Source organism: Geotrypetes seraphini, chromosome 1, assembly GCF_902459505.1.
Source record: "Geotrypetes seraphini chromosome 1, aGeoSer1.1, whole genome shotgun sequence".
NCBI lineage: Eukaryota > Metazoa > Chordata > Amphibia > Gymnophiona > Dermophiidae > Geotrypetes > Geotrypetes seraphini.
In genome coordinates this window covers 495,257,315-495,265,037 of record NC_047084.1, presented here as the reverse complement: position 1 = coordinate 495,265,037, position 7,723 = coordinate 495,257,315, and the positions used below count along the sequence as shown (strand labels likewise).

The 7,723-nt window shown below is 44.1% G+C and overlaps 2 non-coding genes across 2 annotated transcripts; both read right to left on the bottom strand.

Moving 5' to 3' along the window:
• Positions 1-1,185: 1,185 nt before the first annotated feature.
• On the bottom strand, positions 1,186-1,267 carry TRNAS-AGA. Its single transcript has one exon. It is a non-coding gene; the product is annotated as a tRNA-Ser (tRNA).
• Positions 1,268-2,252: 985 nt separating this feature from the next.
• Positions 2,253-2,334, bottom strand: TRNAS-AGA. The gene has a single exon. It is a non-coding gene; the product is annotated as a tRNA-Ser (tRNA).
• Between the last annotated feature and the right edge of the window lie 5,389 nt (positions 2,335-7,723).

The following is a 7,723-nucleotide window of genomic DNA, read 5'->3' as shown; positions in this document are numbered from 1 at the left end:
TCAGATCTGAGTGGAGGAAATGAGAAGAGAGATATGCTAAAAACCACAGGGGGGAGGGAAGGATAGAGATGCAGTTATTTTGAAGCTACACTGTTAAGTTAATATGCTGTTGGTAGAGTTGCAGTGGCATCCTAAACATATTTCTGGCAAGCCAACTGTATATGGTGACATTATTAGAAGATGACTGTGTGAAACTTTAGGGAACTTGGATGCCAATCAGTTTTTGGAAGCCAAAGGAAAACATACATTTTTTGTATGCTATACTGTATGTTTGGCTCGTTTCTACTTCAGTTTTGTTCTTGCCTTTTCGTTTTGTCTTCCTTCCACCATCTCTTATCTGCCTTCCTTATCATCCTTTTCAATGTGATTTGGCAGCTCCTGTCAATCATAGGCTGGCTGTGCAAGATTGCTAATTCTAGATGCCTGGGTGACCTAATGCCTGTGCATGTGATTTTCTGTTTTTGTGTTTAAAACATTTTGCTGAAAGCACAACAGTGCAAAAGAGTAAAACAGATTTTATGCTGTTTATTCTAGGAATAAGCAGTGGGCTTTCCTAAGTCCATCTTAATAATGTCATGCAGATTTTTTAAGGAAATTATCCAAATCTTTTTTTAATTACATGTTGAATGAAAAATATTTTCCCAGGTTTGTTTTAAATCTACTACTTAAAAGCTTTATTGCATGCCCCTTTACTCCTAGTATATATTTATTTTTATTTTTTATTTTTTAGTATATATATATTTATCTTTTGGCATGGCCCATCAGTTATAGCATTTGCTACATGATGGGCCATGCCAAAAGATAAATGTAGCATTTGCTACATGAATTGATTTTTTGTCACGTATGGTTAAGGGGCTGGAGGAGTTGCCGTACAGCGAAAGATTAGAGAAACTGGGCCTCTTCTCCCTTGAGCAGAGGAGATTGAGAGGGGACATGATAGAAACATTCAAGGTACTGAAGGGAATAGACTTAGTAGCTAAGGCAGGGAGAACGAGAGGGCACTCTCTAAAGTTGAAAGGGGATAGATTCCATACAAACGTAAGGAAGTTCTGTGGTAGAAAGCAACATATTTATTTGGCTCATAACTTGCTGGCGCCCGATATTTTTAGCTCACAGTGAAAAAAGTTTGCTCACAACACCCGCCCGCTTAGAGGGAACACTGCTAGCAAGATTAAAATGCAGACCAGTAGTCAACAGGATTTGAACCTGCGCGGGGATACCCCAATGGATTTCTACTCCATCGCCTTAACCACTCGGCCATGACTACAACTTGGCAAGATGCTCCTCTCTGCAGGCATTCGTGGTCATGACGAACTAAAGGATTCTGCTCTTCACCCTGAAACATGAGATAAACACATTTGTTCTACCTGCTCTTTCCTATTAACAGCATTCTTGGACATAATGTGCAAGGCAAAACGTAAAAAAGAAGCAATAAAATCAAACACCTGTCAGACTTATTCTATGCATAATGGGTTTGAAAGTAGAGAACTGACAGTTAACGAAAAGTTTGGAAAAAGAGGACATGCCAGTTGGCAAAACGAAAGGGAACCAACAATGGATGGAGCCTCTTCTGTTCTCTCCTGTAAGCATTTACTCATTCAAACTGACTGTTTAGAAGGGAAGCTAACCTATCAGAATCTCTTTCCCGCATACAGTAAGGTAAAATCATTCCAGGTTTTTCTTATGGATTCTGCATTTAGCTGTATTTTTCCAATGGTTTCTCTTCTAGCAAAGATATATCTTGTAGGCAGTTTAGAGATTTAGTGTTCACTCATTCAGTTTTTCAAGACGTTTGTGGTCTTCATTCCTGCAAATTATACTAGATTGCCGATATCCCCTCAGCTCACAGATGTTTGAGTACATATATATATGTACATTCTCGTACCGTGTGGTGTGCCTCAGTAGTTCCCAATGTCATCCGAAAAGGTTTTTGAAGGTTAAAAGGTACTAGCAATGCTATCAGAAAAGCTTTCTCACAGAGGAACTTGCTTCACTTTTGCTTGGCAGTAACCTGAGATATGATTTGACCTTTGCAGATTTTCTAATTCACTTGGAGTGGTGTCATTGTAAAAGCAGAACATTAGATTGAAAGTCTTTTCTTTTTTGTAAAGTCATTCAAACAAATGATCTAGTCTCCTGTTGGTAACTTCAACTTCATCACTGGAAGATTTGTAAAGGTAGTTTGTCAAGGGAATGGTAAGTCGGTATGTTTTCCCCCATAAAAAGTATACTATCAAGATTAAAATGAGACCCATAGTCAGCAGGATTTGAACCTGCACGGGGATACCCCAATGGATTTCTACTCCATCGCCTTAACCACTCGGCCATGACTACAACTTGGCAAGATGTTCCTCTCTGCATGCATTCGTGGTAATGACGAACTAAAGGATTCTGCTCTTCACCCTGAAACGAAGGAGAAACACATTTGTTCTGCCTGCTCTTTCCTATTAACAGCATTCTTGGACACAATCATCTTCTGATTCGTGATTTCACCCTATCTAAAACATGCAATGCTTAAATGCATTCTCTTTTTGAAAGAAAAAACACATAGATTTAATCCCTTGGGAAAGCCCTATGATATCCAGCAGGATTACCTGTTTGATGTGCAAGGCAAAACCTGTCAGACTTATTCTATGTATAATGGTTTTGAAAGTAGAGAACTGACAGTTAACGAAAAGTTTGAAAAAAGAAGACATGCCAGTTGATAAAACGAAAGGGAACCAACAATGGATGGAGCCTCTTCTGTTCTCTCCTGTAAGCATTCACTCATTCAAACTGACTGTTTAGAAGGGAAGCTAACCTATCAGAATTTCTTTCCCGCATACATTCATTTCTGATATCTACACGTCACATGGACTCCTTCCAGTAAGGTAAAATCATTCCAGGTTTTTCTTATGGATTCTGCATTTAACTGTATTTTTCCAATGGTTTCTCTTCTAGCAAAGATACATCTTGTAGGCAGTTTAGAGATTTAGGCCCTGATTCTACAAAGTGCGTCCCGATTTTAGGCAGCTGTAGGCGTCCTACAGCTGTCTAATCAGCCAATCGGGATGCACGTTTTTTAAAAAAATGCTCCCCAGGCAGGCCGCCTATATTGAAGGCGCCTCCGGGAGCCTAGGGAAGCCCGCAAGATGCCTAAGCTCGCCTAAGGGCCTTAAGCGGGCCTTAGGCGGACCTTAGGCGAGCCTAGGCGGCCCTACGCGTCTCCCTAGTATAGGAAGAGACGCTTACAATGTAGGCCAACAAAATGCTGATTTACATTTTAAGTAGACGCGGCCGCTATACTTATTGCGGCATGGGATCTCTCTGCCGCTATAAGTATAGTGGGCCGCGGCCGCCTCTCTGATTGCCGGCAGGAGGGTGCCCAAACCCTCCTGCCAGAAGATGCCCCCCCCCTGATACTACCGACCGCCCCCCCCCCCCGACACTACCGATCGCTGGCAGGAGGGTGCCCAAACCCTCCTGCCAGAAGATGCCCCCCCCGACACTACCGATCGCCGCCCCCAACACTACTGACTGCCCCCAACACTACTACCAATTGCTGGCAGGAGGGTGCCCAAACCCTCCTGCCACAAGATGCCCCTCCACTACCGATCGCTGGCAGAAAGGTACCCAATCCCTCCTGCCCGAAGACGCACTCCCTCCGCACCCTCCCCCCCCTGTGCTAACAGCCCTCAAACCTCCACCCCACCAAACTAACCTTTTCTTTTGGCCAGACGGGTCTTGCCCGTCCAGCCGGCAGGCCCGCCTCATCGAAATGAGGCGGGCCCGCCCCTTCCGGCCCATCCCGCCGAAGCCTAAGGCCTGATTGGCCCAGGCTCTAGAAGCCTGGACCAATCAGGCCTTAGGCAAAGTGGGTCCGCCCATCCCCACTAAGTCTAAGGCCTGTTTGGCCCAGGCACCTAGAGCCCATGTAGGGTCTGGTTGGATTTTTTTACCACTGTATTTTTTATCATTGTACTTTTTTCATTGATTTTTCATGCTTTTATATGTCATTGTATAATAAATTTTCTCCAGAACATCTGTATCCACAGTTTTTTGTTTTTGTTTTCATCGGTGGATTGTTTTCACTGTGGATCATTGGGTCTCCCCATTTTTCTTTGCTATGCCACATATATACATGTACATGCTGGTATTCTAATGATTTACACACATACGTGACACCTGTGTAGAATTATCCTGAAACTTTCTCTTGAAAAGCTCTAAGAACCCGGTACTAAACAGGCCATCACACACAAGAGCAGCACCTGCACTGGAAATAAAAAGAGGATGGTGTTAAAAATGAAAGAACCCTCTGAAATATATTGCAGCTTAATTCTCTCTTTGGCAGCCCACTGTTCAACAGTGATCTATCCCATGCAGATATTATACCCCAGGTTGCAATGTATAATTATTAATCTGATCGTGGCAATAAAGAAGCATCATCGGGGGACAGAACGCTCTGCAGAGGCACTTCAGATTGCTTGCACTTAATTACTCTTAGTTATCGCTGCAAATTAAAAGCGAGGGGCTGGAGGAAATCTGCCAGGTCAAGTCTAAAACTGACTCAGTGGTAGCATGGGTATTACTGTTTTCCCAAAACATGGCCCGAGAATTGGTGCCTCATAATAAAAGACCAGTGAATATCATACATAAACTGTTTTTCACAGGAGGAAATGTTATTGTTATTTAACACAGCATCTCTTCCGTGCCCTCCTCCTTCCCCCCCCCCCCCCCTCCAACCCACAGGTTCATTCCCTTCCTTCTCTTTTCTGCCCCCAAATCCAGTATCTTTTCCTTTCTCCCTCCCCCACCAGAACAAGCATAATTCCCTGATCCTCTTCTCCAACCCTCTCCTTCCAATTCAGCATCTCTCCTTCCTCTTTCCCTACCTGCCCTGTGACCATTCCTCCAAGCCTCCATTCCTGCCACCACAGCCGCAGTGAACATGGTACAGCGGTCATGCTCCTGTTGCTGAAGGCTCCATACAGCAACAGGAAGGGCACATCAGAGAGGGTAGGACAGCAGAGCCATAAGGAGCACAGGAACATAAACATGATGTGCATTCCTGGTTTTTAAATTTGCTGCGCTGGTAGGAAGTTTGAAAGAAGGATACGCTGTGTCGTGGGGCCACACATAGAGCAGAAAATGGGGCAACACCAGCAACAGCAGCAAAATTTAGACAAGCTAGGGCTTATGCAGTCCACCTTTCCAATGTGAGCCTGAAGTGTTTAGGGGCATTGCCTTCTCTCTCCATCTCCAAAATAAGTCTGTATTTTGAAGGGTAAAGACTTGGAGGAGAAGCTGGCCCCAGGAAGCAGATACTGTATAAGATTCTGGTGAAACCTCATTTAGAATATTGTGTACAATTCTGGAGGCTGCACTTTCAAAAAAATATAAAAAGGATGGTCCAGAGGAAGGCTACTAAAATGGTGCATGGTCTTCATCATAAGGCATATGGGGACAGACTTAAAAATCTCAATATGTATAATTTGGAGGAAAGGTGGGAAGGAGAGATATGATAGAGACGTTTAAATACCTACATGGTGTAAATGAGCAAGAGTCAAGTCTCCTTCATTTGAAAGGAAGCTCTGGAATGAGAGAGCATTGGATGAAGTTAACAGGTGATAGGCTCAGCAGTAATCTAAGGAAATTCTTTTTTATAGAAAGGGTGGTAAATGCATGGAACAGTCTCCTGGAAGAGGTGGTGGAGTCAAAGACTGTGTCTGAATTCAAGAAGACATGGGATCTCTTAGAGAGAGAAAGAGATAATGGTTACTGTGGATGGGCAGACTGAATGGACCATTTGGCCTTTATCAGTGGCGTACCAAGGGGGAACGGGGGGGCGGTCCGCCCTGGGTGCACGCCCCAAGGGGGTGCACAGTTAGCCACCCTTCAGTGTTCTCCCTAGGCAGGCAAACTGCAGCTCTTTAGCCACTTGAGTGCCATCGCCACCATCGGGAACAGGCTGGCGCTGAGTTCTCCCTGCTCTTCCCTGCGGGGCCGACCAACTCTCGCCGCCCGATGTCAATTCTAACATCGGAGAGGACGTTCTGGGCCAGCCAATCGCTGCCTGGCTGGCCCGGAACGTCCTCTTCGATGTCAGAATTGGCGTCGGGCGGCGAGAGTTGGTAGGCCCCGCGGGAAAGAGAAGCAGGGCGAACTCGGCGCCGGCCTGTTCCCGATGGCGGCAGTGGCAGCATATTCCCCAGTGGCGGTAGCATCATTTTCCCAATGGCGGTGGCATGGGGAGGGGAGGGCAGGGAGGGAGAAATAAAGAAAGGGGGTAGCATGGAGCCAGAAAGAAAGAAAGGGGGCAGGGTAAAACAAAGAAAAAGAAAAAAATGGGACACAGAGAGAGAGAGAGAGCAAAAGACAGACATAGAGAAAGAATAGGGACATGGAAAGAGAAAGAAAGAAGGGGGCAGAGTGAAAGAAAGAAAGAAATGGGGCAGAGAGAGAGAAAGACAGACATACAGAAAGAAAAGGGGCATGGAGAGAGAAAGAAAGAATGGGAAGGGTGAAACAAAGAAAGAAATGGGGCACAAAGAGAGAGAGAAAGACAGGCATACAGAACGAAAGGGGGCATGGAGAGATAAAGAAAGAAGGGGGCAGGGTGAAACAAAGAAAGAAAGAAAGAAATGGGGCACGGAGAGAGAGAGAAAGACAGACATACAGAAAGAAAGGGGGAATGGAGAGAGAGAAAAAGAAAGAGGGGGCAGGGTGAAACAAAGAAAAAGTTTGGAGAGGGAATGAGGTCTGGAGGAGAGGAAGCATACAGGAGGCTGAAAGAAGGGAAGAAATATTGGATGCACAGTCAGAAGAATAAAGTGCAACAAGAGACTGATGAAATTACCAAAGGTAGGAAAAATGATTTTATTTTCAATTTAGTGTTCAAAATGTGTCCGTTTTGAGAATTTATATATGCTGTCTATATTTTGCACTATGGCCCCCTTTTACTAAACTGCAATAGTGGTTTTTAGCGCAGGGTGCCTATGAGCGTCGAGAGCAGCATGGGGCATTCAGCGCAGCTCCCTGCGCTAACAACCACTATCGTGGTTTAGTAAAAAGGGAGGGGGTATATTTGTCTATTTTTGTATAGTTGTTACTGAGGTGACATTGCATAAAGTCATCTGCCTTGACCTCTTTGAAAACCCGCGGAATATAAATGATAATTAACATTTTCTCTGCGTACAGTGTGCTTTATGTTTTTAAAATTTTATTGTTGGTAGATCATTTTGACTTGGCTACAAAGTTAAGGGGGAGGGAGGGAGGGAGGGAGGGGAGCTGCTGAAAGACATCTAGTAATCCTTGCAGGTTTGACTGTGCAGGGAATTATTTTTGTAAAATCATGTTTTGTTATGTGGCTGGCATTATTTAGACTTTAATTTCTATGAATGAATATGATATAAAATTACTTGCTTGTTTTTATGTGCGTGCGCTGAAGGAAAGTGGAGAGAGAGTGGGCTGAGGACGCTGAAGGGAAATGGGGAAGAGAGAGTGGGGAGAAGACGCTGATTTATAAATTGACAATTGTACAGAATATTGTTTCTTTTTAAACTTTAATATAATAAATTCAATATAAAACAATTCAAGGCTTGTGTGGATGGAATCAGGTGGTTTGTGGGGATGGGGACCGTGCTTACGGGGATTAGTTCAATAAAATGGTATTTTCTTATTTCTCATTATTTGTTTTATTTTTATTTGTTAATTTGTCCACTTCCCCCCTCCCCATTCGTGGTTT